Raw genomic sequence first — 16,071 nt, 5'->3', positions numbered from 1 at the left:
GAAGACTCTTGAGAGTCCTTTGGACAGCAAGGAGCTCAAACCAGTCAATCCTAAAGGAAATCAACCCTGAATATGCATTGGAAGGACTGATGCTGAAGCTGAAGCTCCAATACTTTGGCCACCTGATATGAAGAGCTGACTCACTGGAAAAGATCCTGATGCTGGGAAAGACAAAAGGCAGGAGGAGAAGAGGGTGACAGAGGATGAGATGGTTGGATGGCATCACTGACTCAATGGACATGAGTTTGGGCAGACTCCAGGAGATAGTGGAGGACAGGGAAGCCTAGCGTGCTGCAGTCCATGGGGCTGCAAAGGGTTGGACACGACTGAGCGACTGAACAAAAACAAGGAACAAAGAAGACGTAGGTACACAAGCTAGAGTTCATTTGTTTAACTCAGTGATAAATACTCCACAGTCTGAGCATGTCACTCTGAAATCAAAACCCGAAGAAAACAGAATCCAACATCTTTGGAGATTCATGTAGCGTGTAATCCTCCATTAAGGAAGGGAAATAAAGCTACACCTAGAAAACAGCTCAGATGAAAAGCTTATGCACCAGTGACTAGCTTTTCTGAGCCTGATCCACCACTGAACTACCTGCACCCATAGTTTTACAGGTTTTATAACCTCTTCAGTATAAATAAATAACTAAGTATACTTCTGCAGTCATTGATGAATGGGTACATGGAAAAATTTTAGGTTATTGTGTGACATTTTAACCACTTTCCCCCCTTGATATCAAGCCTCTTTTACTTTCTTTTTTTTTTCTGCATTTAGTGCTAACAATCAGTTGCTTATTATGGTCTCTTTGGAAGGTGTTCCCCTCTTCTTGTCCATATTGCTGTAGCTGTGAAGTTTTAGACATGCCTGGGAAACACCTGGACCCTGAGTTAACTTCTGAGCTACTTCTAATCTTGTCATATGCTTCTAAACTTTCCTAATCTACTGTGCTCAGACGTCTTTGAACCATAGGATGAAATGGATAAACACCAAATCCTTTGCTTTTGAAAAAAATCACATTAACTCATATATGAAACCCTTATTTTTAAAACTATAATGTAGCTTTTTTATGCAGATTCCTAAATTTGCTACCCTATCCCACTTCTCAGACAGTTTGTAACATTTTATTTGCTAACTTTTGTTCAGAATGGAAGATGACATATTTTCTCACCTTGTACAAATAGTTTCGTGCCTTAGCAGAAAAAGAAATGAGCTTCCCACATATGTTGTACAGCTCATAGTGTGCTGTGAAGAGAGCAGGAAAAATGTTGAAATTATCTCTTTCCTGTGCATCCTAAAGGTAGCTATTAGTAAGATTATTTCAAGAAATACAACTTGGATTATTCATTCAAGAATACGGAATTTACGGATGTCCCTGGTGGTCCAGTGGCTAAGATTCCAGGCTCCCACTGCAGGGGGTCCAGGTTCCATGCCTGGTCAGGGAACTAAGATCCAGCTTTCCCTGTGTTACAGCCAAAAAGTTAAAAACAAAAAACAAAAAAACACAAGAAATTAAAAATTTTTACTAAATGTCTTATGTGCCAGGCACTTAGCAATATATTTTATATATGTTGTCATTTAATCTTCATAATAATCTTATAAAATTGGTGGTATTATCCCCACTTTATGAGTGAGAAAACTGAGGTTTCAAGAGGTAAGGTTAGGGTTAGCATATAGTTGGCACATAGCTTACACATGATGGCAGGAAGATGTCAGCTCCAGGTTTGCCTGTTTGACTCCACAGTCTGGTTCACTGCCTCATACTGAGATACCTCCATCGGTAAGGTCCCTTTCTCCCGTTCTTTCCCTTGCCTCTTCCTTTCTTTTTGTCCTTTTTCTCCTGGTGTTTTCTCTCATTAATTAAGAATAAAGGAGTTAAAAAATACAACCATCATAACTACCGTGTAGGGAAGACACATTAAATCCCTTTAGGTAGAGATCTATGTTTTTGAAAGATTTGAAGTTTAGTCAATTTGGGGAAACTTCTCTTAAGAAAAAGAATACAAAATTATAGTATTTTTTTTTCTTTATTTTTTTCTTTTTATTATTATTATTTTTTAAATTTTATTTTATTTTTAAACTTTACATAATTGTATTAGTTTTGCCAAATATCAAAATGAATCCACCACAGGTATACATGTGTTCCCCATCCTGAACACTCCTCCCTCCTCCCTCCCCATACCATCCCTCTGGGTCATCCCAGTGCACTAGCCCCAAGCATCCAGTATCGTGCATCGAACCTGGACTGGCATCTCGTTTCATACATGCTATTTTACATGTTTCAATGCCATTCTCTCAAATCTTCCCACCCTCTCCCTCTCCCACAGAGTCCATAAGACTGTTCTATACATCAGTGTCTCTTTTGCTGTCTCGTACACAGGGTTATTGTTACCATCTTTCTAAATTCCATATATATGCGTTAGTTTACTGTATTGGTGTTTTTCCTTCTGGCTTACTTCACTCTGTATAATAGGCTCCAGTTTCATCCACCTCATTAGAACTGATTCAAATGTATTCTTTTTAATGGCTGAGTAATACTCCATTGTGTATATGTACCACAGCTTTCTTATCCATTCATCTGCTGATGGACATCTAGGTTGCTTCCATGTCCTGGCTATTATAAACAGTGCTGCGATGAACATTGGGGTGCATGTGTCTCTTTCTCTTCTGGTTTCCTCCGTGTGTATGCCCAGCAGTGGGATTGCTGGATCATAAGGCAGTTCTATTTCCAGTTTTTTAAGGAATCTCCACACTGTTCTCCATAGTGGCTGTACTAGTTTGCATTTTCTCCACACCCTCTCCAGCACAAAATTATAGTATTAAATTGGATATAAAGTGAAGACTTAGAATGGAATAAGAAACCTCAATGAATTACAGATTTGGGTGACAAATATAAGAAACATCACAAAATCTAAAAAAAAAAAAAAACCGCATTTTTGCTAATTCATGGATGCATCCTAAGGTGTTTTGTTCCTACATTTTTAGACTACAGAGTCTTTGATCACCACTTCATGTGAAAATGGTTTTCTAATATTTTCTATTGCTAAAGCTGAAACTCCAGTACTTTGGCCACCTCATGTGTTGACTTATTGGAAAAGACTCTGATGCTGGGAGGGATTGGGGGCAGGAGGAAAAGGGGACGAAGGAGGATGAGATGGCAGGATGGCATCACCGACTCGATGGACATGAGTTTGAGTGAACTCCAGGAGTTGGTGATGGACAGGGAGGCCTGAGGTGCTGCGATTCATGGGGTCGCAAAGAGTCAGACACGGCTGAGCGACTGAACTGAACTGAATATTTTCTAAAGAGCTCATCAAAAGATAATTCAGATACTCCTAACATGGTTAATTTATATTTGGTTTTTATTAGAGTCTAGAAAAGTTCTAGTGACTAGTTTCTGGCTCTGTTTCTCCTTTACCACCATACACTTCAGGTGCTGGGCACCACTGGACACACTTAGGTGAAGATTTCAGGTCTTGTGATTTAGGATTATACGTGGTGGGAATATTCCTAGACGTCCTACCAAGACAGCTAGTGATAACTTAACCATACACAGACATGACTACAAACCACATTTATATGTCCTGAAATCCAAATGCAATCTAAATGTCTCCTCATCTCAACTTCCTTTAAGCCAGATTCAGAATTTTGGCTTGAGGGCCCCTCACTTGCAGATGTACCTTTTAAGGTCCTAAAAGAAATGCTAGGCCTCATGGTTTGGTAAAATTTACAAAAGATATTTTAACTGCAAATAACTTTAGACCACTCTTTTCGCTGACTTTTCTCCCTTCACGTGTCTCCTATCATAGCACTGGAGCAGCCAAGGCCAAAATTCTGAAGGGAGAAAAGTCAGCAAAAAGAGTGGTCTAAAGTCATTTGCAGTTAAAATATCTTTTGTAAATTTTACCAAACAGGCAAAAGAAACAAAATAGTGTTTGCTACAATATGCAAGAGTACATGCCATAGGGTGGCTTCCAAAGTAATGGATGAGGTCCTGTTCTGAACAGCCTGAGCTCCCCAAACCATTGAATGAGGCAAAGGATATTCTTTCAGTGTATTTTGTACTATAGTAAATAGTACCATGGAGATGAAGATGTTCTGAAACTGCTCAAACTCAAAGATTTCCTCACCCCCACCCCCATTTATATTTGCAAAAGTCATTATTTGTAATGGGGTTATTTGCAAATGCAATAGATCTGAAAACTCCCAAATTGGTCTAATTAATATTAAAAACACCCTTTGCTATCCTTCCAAGCAGGCCAGTTAATACACATAGAGAAAGAACATGTTATTGCTGTTAGATGACACAGTAGAAAAATTATAGCAACACTAAAGAAAGTCTTTAAGATTTCATTGAGATGTAATCAAGCTTTTGTAAACTCACTTTTATATGCAGTTATAACATAGTTGCTCTAATTTGTATCTGGATAAAATCACCTTTATGTTGGGTCTCTTTACTGAAGTGTTTTCACTGGTAATGTATTTGAACACCTAGCTTTCTTGGGTCTTGGGTATGTTTTCCTTCTAGTGGAAAACTCTTGACTCATCTTACTCCTTTTCCTTTGTTCTAAATGAGTAACTGTTCTTATAATTGTGTCCTGTACCATTAAGCTTATTATAATATTTACCACTAAACTAGAGTATGGCTTATAAGTACACCTTAAAATAAATATATTATCATTTTTTTTACTGCTAATATAATCTTTGTTTTTATCAGAATGATTTTGGTAATCCATTGTGAACAATATTATTAACAGATCATATTATTGAAGTATTTTGGTCTTATATAATGAGTACATAGTTTATTGTTTAAAGTGATTGATTAGTGTAAACTATTTCACCAAAGCTGAAAAATTACACTTTTGCTCTGTACGCACCATATAATTTCTGTATAATGTACTTACATTTTTTTATAACCTCTGAAATGCTACATAGTTTTTGTTGCTGTTGTTTTGTTTTTGAGGGATGAAACTATTTCTCTGACGAACACACCATTTCAAGAGTAATGGCATTTTTTATTTATGAAGCTTCCTCCACTTTCATTTAACTGGTGTTGCTAAAACCTGATACAGCTGGTCAAAGAAGCATTGTTCCAGAGGTCTTCAAACCTGAAATAGGAGAACAAAGGTTGACTTCATAGCTGAGAACACAACCGTAGCTCCACTGCCGCTGCACTGCACTTTTGTTCTCTTCCATACGAAAGTTCCATCGCTATACAGATGCGACGCTCCGCCTTACTTAAAAGGGGAGAAGAAGAATCTCTTCATGGTCTTAGTGCCCTTTCCCTTAGTCTTTTAAAATAACTGGTCTTAAGCCAACAGGTAACTACTCAAAGTTCAAAGCCATATATGATTTAAGAATGCTGGAGGAGGTTTATGGATTTCCCTGGCGGTCTAGTGGTTAAGATTCTGAGCTTCCACTGAACGGAGCTCAGTTTTGATCCCTGGTTGGGGTACTGTAGCTTTCCTGGTGGCTTAGACGGTAAAGCGTCTGCCTACAATGCGGGAGACCCGGGTTCGATCCCTGGGTCGGGAAGATCCTCTGGAGAAGGAAATGGCACCCCACTCCAGTACTCTTGCCTGGAAAATCCCATGGACGAGGAGCCTGGTAGACTACAGTCTATGGGGTCACAAAGAGTCAGACACGACTGAGCGACTTCACTTTCACTTTGGGGTACTAAGGTCCTGCATGCCACATCGCTAAAAAAAAAAAAAAGAATGCTGGAGGAGGTTTAAAATTCAGATATACATTCTCAGCTGTTCGTTGGAATTGAGGACTTTTTTACACAAAAGTTTTATATTTCTTGTATATCAGTGCTTAAACCGGAAGTAATTAATATAATACAGACTGCAGGGCCCTACCCACACAGTTGCTAATTCAGCAGGTCGGAGGCAGAGCCCCAAATTTGCATTTCTGAGAAGTTCTAAGGTGACAAGGACCATAGTTTGAGAACTACTGATATAGATCATTTGATGATATGTATTTCCAAAATCAAGGTTGACAGGGGTTGCTCTACTTTTTCAAGAACAGCACACGTGCGCTTTAGAAGATGGAGAGTCATTGCTAAAGCCAGGGGGATAGTGATGATGACTTACAGCTTCACAGGTTCCTGTTGAACATCTCCAGCTACAGTTGTCCCAGCCCTACTAGTATGATACAATACTTTAATGCAAGAAATCATTAAACAGTGTCTTTGTCTTATTCCTATAAGAATATAATTGAAAATACATTGTATCTATAGTTCTTTTGTAGCTGTTTACTGACTGAACTGATAGAGCAACTGACAACTTTAATTGTTGGTTTAAAGTGCAGAATATAGAAAAGGTATAATAGTTGTTATGTCCTCCATGCTATCTAAAGCCATTATGAGGTCTTAGCATTTAAAAATATATCTCTCAGTTTTTTTGTTGCCCCTACTCTGGTAAATATGTAAATATAATTATAAATACTAAGGACAAAGGAACATTTTACAAGTTGGAAAGATGAAATTAGTATTCCTAATACTATTTAGTGCCTCTAGTTTAGATCCTTAGAACACATGCTTAAAATGTTGGTTTTCCAATAAAGCATGTTAATGAACATGTCTTAATTACTTATTGAATAATCTCTCTAAAATGCCTATTTGTGATTATTATAAGATAACATTCTTATTTTAATAGTAATTTTCAACTCTGAGAAGATAAATACAAGGAATTCTAAAACATCTTCTACTTGGAGCATGGTTTTCCCATTGATGGTGTCTGAAGGTTAAATAAGAACAAATGAATAAATGTGGACAATGACCAAGAATGTTCTAGAATCAAGTCCCTATTAATGCATTCTTGAATGTCACCAAATGAGCTATGAAAGTGAAAGTGTTAGCCGCTCAGTCATGTCCGACCCTTTGCAACCCCATGGACTGTACTCTTCCAGGCTCCTCTGTTCATGGGAATTATCCAACAAGAATAGTGGAGTGGGTTGCAATGCCCTTCTCCAGGGGATCTTCCCAACCTAGGGATATAATCTGAGTCTCCTGCATTGCAGGCAGATTCTTTACTGACTGAACCACCAGGGAAGCCCCTGGTGCAGATATTCTAGGCTCAGGATTAATGGGCTTGAAAGATGCCAATGATTTAATGAAACAAAATGATAAAAGATAATTCAATAAACAGGATATCTTCTTCTGTATTTCTAATGGTCACTGTGGAATTTTTAAGGAAATTGAAGCCAAGATGGATATTTGGCTCCTGACTTTGACATTAAATAGTGAGAAATTCTTTATACAAGGAGCTTCACTTATGAGTCTCAGACTTGTCAGCTATAAAAAACAATAGAGCTAGTCCGCTCACATCGTAGGGTTGTGAGGATTAAATTTAATAATGTACATGAAGTGTTATGTCGACTGAAAAACACTAAACAGATGTGTAGTTTTGGTGGCTGTTCAGTGAAAATTGATTCTAATTTTCTTAAAAGTAATTTAAATTCTCTAATCAAATGTGCAATGTTGGCATTCTTTACCTTGGCAGCACTTTTCCAGGATTCAAATGAGCGGTTTAATCATGTAAATTAGTTCAGTTCAGTTCAGTTTCTAGAAGTATCCGACTCTTTGCAACCCCATGGACTGTAGCACACCAGGCTTCCCTGTTCACCACCAACTCCCAGAGTTTAATCAAACCCAGGTCTATCAAGTCGGTGATGCCATCCAACCATCTCATCCTCTGTCCTCCCCTTCTTCTCATGCCTTCAATCTTTCCCAGCATCAGGGACTTTTCAAATGAGTCAGTTCTTAGCATCAGGTGGCCAAACGATTGGAGTTTCAGCTTCAGCATCAGTCCTTCCAATGAATATTCAGGACTGATTTCCTTTAGGGTGGACTGGTTGGATCTCCTTGGGGTCCAAGGGACTCTCAAGAGTCTTCTCCAACACCACAGTTCAAAAGCATCAATTCTTTGGCTCTCAGCTTTCTTTATAGTCCAATTCTCACATCCATACATGACTACTGGAAAAACCATAGCTTTGACTAGATGGACCTTTGTGGCAAAGTAATGTCTCTGCTTTTTAATATGCTGTCTAGGTTGGTCACAGCTTTTCTTCCAAGGAGCAAGGTCCTTTTAATTTTATGGCTGCAATCACCATCTGCAGTGATTTTGGAGCCCCCCAAAATAAAGTCTCTCACTGTTTCCATTGTTTCCCCATTGACTGGCCATGAAGTGATGGGACCAGATTCCATGATCTTAGTTTTCTGAATGTTGAGTTTTAAGCCATCAAGAGGCTCTTTAGTTCTTCTTCACTTTCTGCCATAAGGGTGGTATCATCTGCATATCTGAGGTTATTGGTATTTCTCCCAGCAATCTTGATTCCAGCCAGTGCTTCATCCAGCCCAGCGTTTCTCATGATGTACTCTTATATAAGTTAAATAAGCAGGGAGACAATATACAGCCTTGACGTATTCCTTTCCCGATTTGAAACCAGTCTGTTGTTCCATGTCCAGTTCTAAGTGTTGCTTCCTGACCTGCATACAGATTTCTCAGGAGGCAGGTCAGGTGATCTGGTATTCCCGTCTCTTTGAGAATTCTCCACAGTTTGTTGTGATCCACACAAAGGCTTTGGTTTAGTCAATAAAGCAGAAATAGATGTTTTTCTGGAACTCTCTTGCTTTTTTGATGATCCAATAGATGTTGGCAATTTGATCTCTGGTTCCTCTGCCTTTCTAAATCAAGTTTGAACATTTGGAAGTTCATGGTTCATGTATTGTTAAAGCCTGACTTGTAGAATGTTGAGTTTTACTTTGCTAGCGTGTGAAATGAGTGCAATTGTGTGGTAGTTTGAACATTCTTTGGCATTGCCTTTCTTTGAGATTGGAATGAAAACTGACCTTTTCCAGTCCTGTGGCCACTGCTGAGTTTTCCAAATTTGCTGGCATATTGAATGCAGCACTTTCACAGCATCATCTTTCAGGATTTGAAATAGCTCAACTGGAATTCCATCACTTCCTCTATCTTTGTTCACAGTGATGCTTCCTAAGACCCACTTGACTTTGCATTCCAGGATGTCTGGCTCTAGGTGAAGGATCACATCCTGTGGTTATATGGGTCATGAAGAACTTTTTTGTATAGTTCCGTGTATTTGTGCCACTTCTTAATATGTTCTGCTTCTGTTAGGTGCATACCATTTCTGTCCTTTATTGTTCCCATCTTTGCATGAAACGTTCCCTTGGTATCTCTAACTTTCTGGAAGAGATCTCTAGTCTTTCCCATTCTACTGTTTTCCTGTATTTCTTTGCATTGATCATTGAGGAAGGCTTTCTTATGTCTCCTTGCTATTCTTTGGAACTCTGTATTCAAATGGGTATATCTTTCCATTTCTCCTTTGCCTGTTGCTTCTCTTCTTTTCTCAGCTTTTTGTAAGGGCTCATCAGACAACCATTTTGCCTTTTGCATTTCTTTTTCTTGGGGATGGTCTTGATCACTGCCTCCTCTACCATGTCACGAAGCTCCGTCCATAGTTCTTCAAGCACTCTGTCCATCAGATCTAATTCTTTGAATCTTGTTTCTCACTTCCACTGTATAATCATAAGGGATTTGATTTAGGTCATATCTGAGTGGTCTAGTGGTTTTCCCTATGTTTTTAACTTTAAGTCTGAATTCTGAAACAAGGAGTTCAGGATCTGAGCCACAGTCAGCTCCCGGTCTTGTTTTTGCTGATGGTATAGAGCTTCTCCATCTTTTGTGGCAAAGAATATAATCAATCTGATTTCAGTATAGAGCATCTGGTGATATCCATGTATAGCGTCTTCTCTTGTGTTTTTGGAAGAGGGCTTTTTAAACTAAAGAAGAATACAAATAGATTTTTTTAAATGTCACAGCTTTTTAACTTTTAATTTTATACTTTGAGTCATAAAATGTAAAAAAGATGGTGTCCAGACCTTAAAGTAATAAATATCTTTTTCAAGATTTTTTTTTCAAGTGTGTGAAAAAAAAATGACTGTCATACTTTAAGAAGGTGTAAACTTAATTTTTAACAATTTTCTAGTAGAATCTCTCACTTAGTAGTCATTAGTTGAAGAATTACACAGGAAAAAGTCTATATTAGAACACACAACTACATTAAAAAAATAAAAATTCTAAGATATAATGTTTCCAAATATAATGTGTAGCTGCATAATATTAAAATACTCCTAACCAGTAATAAGAAAAACTTCCCAAAGCAGTTTCTGGAATCAACAGCTATTTTAAAACTTTCTATGCTAGTATGGAAATCTGTTAAAAAAACAGATGTCACTCTCTTGTTCAGTGGTTTTTACTTACATCTTATTCTGTAACTTCCTATTAATTAACACTGCCTTTAGCATTTTAAGTAATTTATTTAACATTTTATCATTTAAATATGTCATATGATATTGAAATTTTAAAAACTTGTATAGGAGCAGCCTCAGAGAAGGCAATGGCACCCCGCTCCAGTACTCTTGCCTGGAAAATCCCATGGGCAGAGGAGCCTGGAAGGCTGCAGTCCATGGGGTTACGTAGAGTCGGACACGACTGAGCGACTTCACTTTGACTTTTCACTTTCATGCATTGGAGAAGGAAATGGCAACCCACTCCAGTATTCTTGCCTGGAGAATCCCAGGGACAGGGGAGCCTGGTGGGCTGTCGTCTATGGGGTCGCACAGAGTCTGACACGACTGAAGCGACTTAGCAGCAGCAGCAGCATAGGAGCAGCCTAAGCATCAACCAACTAACTTTTAACCTACTTATTTAAAGTAAAGTATGTTTTCTCATTTAGCTTCCCAGGTGGCACTAGTGGTAAAGAATCCACCTGCCAAAGTAGGAGATGTAGGAGACATGGGTTTGATCCCTGGTTTGGGAAGATCCTCTGGAGGAGGGCATGGTCACCCACTCCAGTATTCTTGCTTGGAGGATCCCATGGACAGAGGAGCCTGGCAGGCTACAGTCCATGGGATCGCAAAAAGTTGGACAGTACTAAAGTGACTTAGCTTGCACAAGCATAAATGACTATCTTTTAACTTATGTATATGAGGTAAACTATTGTTTCTCATTTAAGATTCTATAAATTAGGATGTTTCTAGCTGAAAGTAGCTGAAAATGTTTATTATCTTGTAGTAATGGAAGTCTTGTGGTAGGACAGGCTCCAGGGTTGGCTGATTGATAGCTTGATTATGCATTAAAGGTCTTGACTTCCTTGGTATTGGCTTTTCCACGAAGAAGAGTGGTAATAAGAAGGCTATAGTACTTCCAAGCATTCAGAATCATGGGGGAAAGAGGAAGACTTGTTAAGTCATTTATTGCTGAGCCCAATCCCCAGAATGTCTGATCCAGTAGGTCTCAGTTCAGTCACTTAGTCATGTCCGACTCTTTGCGACCCCATGGACTGCAGCACACTAGGCCTCCCTGTCCATCACCAACTCCCAGAGTTTACTCAACGGACTCACTGAGTCAATGGACATGAGTCAGTGATGCCATCCAACCACCTTATCCTCTGTCCTCCCCTTCTCCTCCTGCCTTCAATCTTTCCCAGCATCAGGGTCTTTTCAAATGAGTCAGTTCTTAGCATCAGGTGGCCAAAGGATTGGAGTTTCAGCTTCAGTATCAGTCCTTCCAATGAATATTCAGGACTGATTCCTTTAGGATGGACTGGTTAGATCTCCTTCCAGTCCAAGGGACTCTCAAGAGTCTTCTCCAACACCACAGTTCAAAAGCATCAATTCTTTGGTGTTCAGCTTTCTTTATAGTCCAACTCTTACATCCATACATGACTACTGGAAAAACCTACACTTTGACTAGACGGACCTTTGTTGGCAAAGTAATGTCTCTGCTTTTTAATATGCTGTCTAGGTTGGTCAGAACTTTTCTTCCAAGGAGCAAGCGTCTTACTTTCATGGCTGCAGTCACCATCTGCAGTGATTTGCGAGCCCAAAAATATAAAGTCTGTTGCTGTTTCCACTGTTTCCTCATCTATTGGCCATGAAGTGATGAGACCATATGCCATGATCTTAGTTTTCTGAATGTTGAGCTTTAAGTCAACTTTTTCACTCTCCACTTTCACTTTCATCAAGAAGCTCTTTAGTTCTTCTTCACTTTCTGCCATAAGGGTGGTATCATCTGCATATCTGAGGTTATTGGTATTTCTCCCAGCAATCTTGATTCCAGCTTGTGCTTCATCCAGCCCAGCGTTTCTCATGATGTACTCTTATATAAGTTAAATAAGCAGGGAGACAATATACAGCCTTGACATATTCCTTTCCTGATTTGAAACCAGTCTGTTGTTCCATGTCCAGTTCTAAGTGTTGCTTCCTGACCTGCATACAGATTTCTCAGGAGGCAGGTCAGGTGATCTGGTATACTCATCTCTTTAAAAATTTTTCAGTTTGTTGTGATCCACACAGTCAAAGGCTTTGGCATGGTCAATAAAGCAGAAATAGATGTTTTTCTGGAACTCTCTCGAGTTTTCCATGATCCAGCAGATGTTGGCAATTTGATCTCTGGTTCCTCTGCTTTTTCTAAATCTAGCTTGAAATCTGGAATTTCACGGTTCACGTACTGTTGAAGCTTGGCTTGGAGAATTTTGAGCATTACTAGTAGGTCTGGGTAGGATCTAAAAATCTGCATTTCTTATAACTCTACAAGTGATGCTAAAACTGCTGGTAGGTGGATGCTTGAGGATCACTGTAACACTCAATACAAGATGTACTTTATCATTTGGAGTAGAACAAAGCTCTTTTTACTCTCCTCATAGTGCCTGATGCCATTTCTAGTTTGTCAGCTCACTGTTAAATATTTTGTTAGGTTGGTGCAAATGTAATTGCAATTTTAGACTGTGAATTTTAAATAATTTAAACTAGTCTCAAATGCATCTTTATTAATCAAAATAGGAATAATTACAATTCACAAATTTCTGCCAGACAAAATAAGTTTGTTTATTCCCAGAGCATAAAAACTGTGCTTTGGAATTTAACTCTTGGAAAGCATTTTCTGCCTCCTGATGGTTCTGGAAGAATCTTTGCTGCAAGAAGTTGTCAAGATGCTTGAAGAAGTGGTAGTCGGTTGACAAAAGGTCTGGTGAATATGGCAGATGAGGCCAAACTTCATATCCCAATTCCTTCAACTTTTGAAGCGTTGGCTGTGCGATATGCGGTCAGGCTTTGTCATGGAGAATTGGGCACTTTCTGTTGACCAATGCCAGTTGCAGGTGTTGCAGTTTTCAGTGCATCTCATCAATTTGCTGGGCTTCCCTGGTGGCTCAGGTGGTAAAGCATCTGCCTGCAAGACAGGAGACTCAGTTTCGATCCCGGGGTCGGGAAGATCCCTGGAGAAGGGAATGGCCACCCACTCCAGTAGTCTTTCTTGGAGAATCCCCGTGGACAGAGGAGCCTGGAGGGCTTTGGTCCATGTGGTCACACAGAGTTGGACATGACTGAGCGACTAACACTTTCACTCTCACTTTTCATCAATTTGCTGAGCATATGCCTCAGATATAATGGTTTCACCAGGATTTAGAAAGCTGTAGTGGATCAGACTGGCAGCAGACCAACAAAGAGTGACCATGACTCTTTTTTGGGTGTATGTTTGGCTTTGGGAAGTGGTTTGAAGTTTCTTCTTGGTCCAACCACTGAGCTGTTCATAACCAGTTGCTGTATAAAATCCACTTTTCATCGCACATCAAGATCTGATTGAGAAATGGTCCATTGTTGTTGTGTAGACGATTTTTTTGATTTGCAGTCAGCTCATGAGGCACCCCCTTATCGAGCTTTTTCACCTTTCCAATTTGCTTCAAATACTGAATGACCATAGAATGGTTGATATCGAGTTCTTAGGTAGGTTCTTATGTAGTTGTAAGGGGATCAGCTTTGATGATACTCTCAGTTGGTTGTTGTCAACTTCCAATCACCCACCACTGCTGCGCTCCTCATCTTCAAGGCTTTTGTCTCCTTTGCAAAAGTTATTGAACCACCACTGCACTATATGTTCATTAGCAGTTCCTGGGCCAAAGGCACTGTTGATGTTGTGAGTTGTCTCTGCTGTTTTACAACCCATTTTGAACCTGAGTAAGAAAATCACTCAAATTTGCTTTTTGTCCAATGTCCTTTCCCTTGTCTAAAATAAAGATAAAGTAAACAGCAAATAATAATGAGGAAATTAGCAAAAACAAAATAAAGTGAGAAATGTGCATTAAAATGATGTATAACAAAACCACATTTATTCAAGAATGTATTTCAATATCAAATGGCAAAGTTCAACAATACAAAACCTCAATTACTCTGCACCAACCTAGTAGAGTGGACCACTGGCCTGTATTCCCAGTAGTTGTTAAGTATGTTTCTTAGAAAATAGTTTGGGTCTCAACTTTTTGAACTGAGGACTGGTAGGATTTGTTCAAGCCACCAGTTTGCACTTCAGTTTACTTGTTCCTGTCTTGTAGAGAGCTCTTTTTCTTTCTAGAATCCACATTTTCCTAATGTCCCAAATAAAGGGGATAATTTGGCAATATTAAATTATTTAAAATACCTTCTCAAAGAGGCTACATGATCATTGTCTTTTATAATGAAAAAAGCAAAAATAAAGTTGTCTGAGCTTATATTGTAAGTGCTGCTAATCTAATTTTCCATCTGATCTTTATTTTTTTAAATATTTAAATATTTATTTTACTGCATTAGTTGTGGCACATAGGATCTTGGTTGCCCCATGTGGTATATTTCGTTGCATTGCCCAGGCTCCAGAATATGTGGGCTAAGTAGTTACAGCATGGCAGGTGGGATCTTCATTCCCTGTCCAGGGATCTAACCCATGAAGGTGGATTCTTAGCCACTGGACTACCAGGAAAGTCCCTGGTCTTTATTTGTAGTGATGGATTTTCTAACCTGAAGTTTTTATACTTTAAAAGTTTGCTTGTGTTGTTAAAGCTTCTTCCTGCCAATTGGCAATTCTTCTCCTCTATCACCTATCTTGCACCATACCTTTGGTGTGGGTCCTCCATTTCATGTAGGATGCTCAACAGAAACATGGTCTGTTTGTTTGATTGTCCTAGGCTAACCTTCAGCATCTTCATAAAGCTTTGGGAAATTTCTGGGCTGTGGATTTCTCTTTCATTTATTATCATAATGGCATTTGGGTGCCTTTTTTCTCATTTGTTCTCCCAATGGGAAGCACAGTGGAGGGAAATAATGTCTGTGGGTGGCCTGGAAAGACAGGGGACAAATTCAGGCAAAGATGCAAGCTTTGCAAAAGTATTTAACTTCTAGAAAATGGTTGGGTAGAAAACTTTATGTGTAAAATGAATCATTTTGGAGGTCTGAAGAAATGCAGCCTTTCGTGAAGCTTTCTCAGATTCCAGTGTGCAGCAGAGTAAAGAGAAATTGAAGGTGTTACTGATGTGAAATTGAGGAAGCTTTTAAATGGAGGGGGGAGGTCTAGGCTATTACTGCCAACACAGCAGGGGGCTATTAGACACACTACGGAATCTGTCCAATAATTTCAACTACTTATGACATCCAACCCATAAGCAAGGCTTTCAAAGCTAGTAGGAGGTATTGGCCAATAGCAATTTAAATTTCTTGGTTTTCCTAAGTCCTAAGGCTTACACCTCATCTCTGAGTCATCTTTTCCAAGAATTAAGAGTAGATGCCATGGATCTAAGGAAATAACTGAAGGGTAGATATCTCTAAGGAATTAACTGAAGACTGTATTGAGAATTCGAGTGTTCTTGGCTTTGTCAGGCATTGATATGCATGCCATTAGAATCTAAAGCACAAGCTCACCTGAAATTTGCTACTTGCACAAAAGAAGCCACCTCAACATTGATATTTTTTAATTTCAAATGGTTCAGATCAGATCAGATCAGATCAGTCGCTCAGTCGTGTCCGACTCTTTGGGACCCCATGAATCGCAGCACGCCAGGCCTCCCTATCCATCACCAACTCCCGGAGTTCACTCAGACTCATGTCCATCCAGTCAGTGATGCCATCCAGCCATCTCATCCTCTGTCGTCCCCTTCTCCTCCTGCCCCCAATCCCTCCCAGCATCAGAGTCTTTTCCAATGAGTCAACTCTTCGCATGAGGTGGCCAAAGTACTGGAGT

General features: G+C 39.3%; 1 protein-coding gene across 2 annotated transcripts in view; it reads left to right on the top strand.

Annotated features, from left to right (window-relative positions):
* Positions 1-16,071, top strand: part of ATP2C1 (ATPase secretory pathway Ca2+ transporting 1) — a 154,229-nt gene that overhangs the window by 6,545 nt on the left and 131,613 nt on the right. The window lies entirely within an intron of this gene.

Source organism: Bos indicus, chromosome 1 (genome assembly GCF_029378745.1).
Source record: "Bos indicus isolate NIAB-ARS_2022 breed Sahiwal x Tharparkar chromosome 1, NIAB-ARS_B.indTharparkar_mat_pri_1.0, whole genome shotgun sequence".
Classification (NCBI taxonomy): Eukaryota; Metazoa; Chordata; class Mammalia; order Artiodactyla; family Bovidae; genus Bos; species Bos indicus.
The sequence above is the reverse complement of the archived record's forward strand: the minus strand, read 5'-3'. Positions and strand labels throughout refer to the sequence as shown.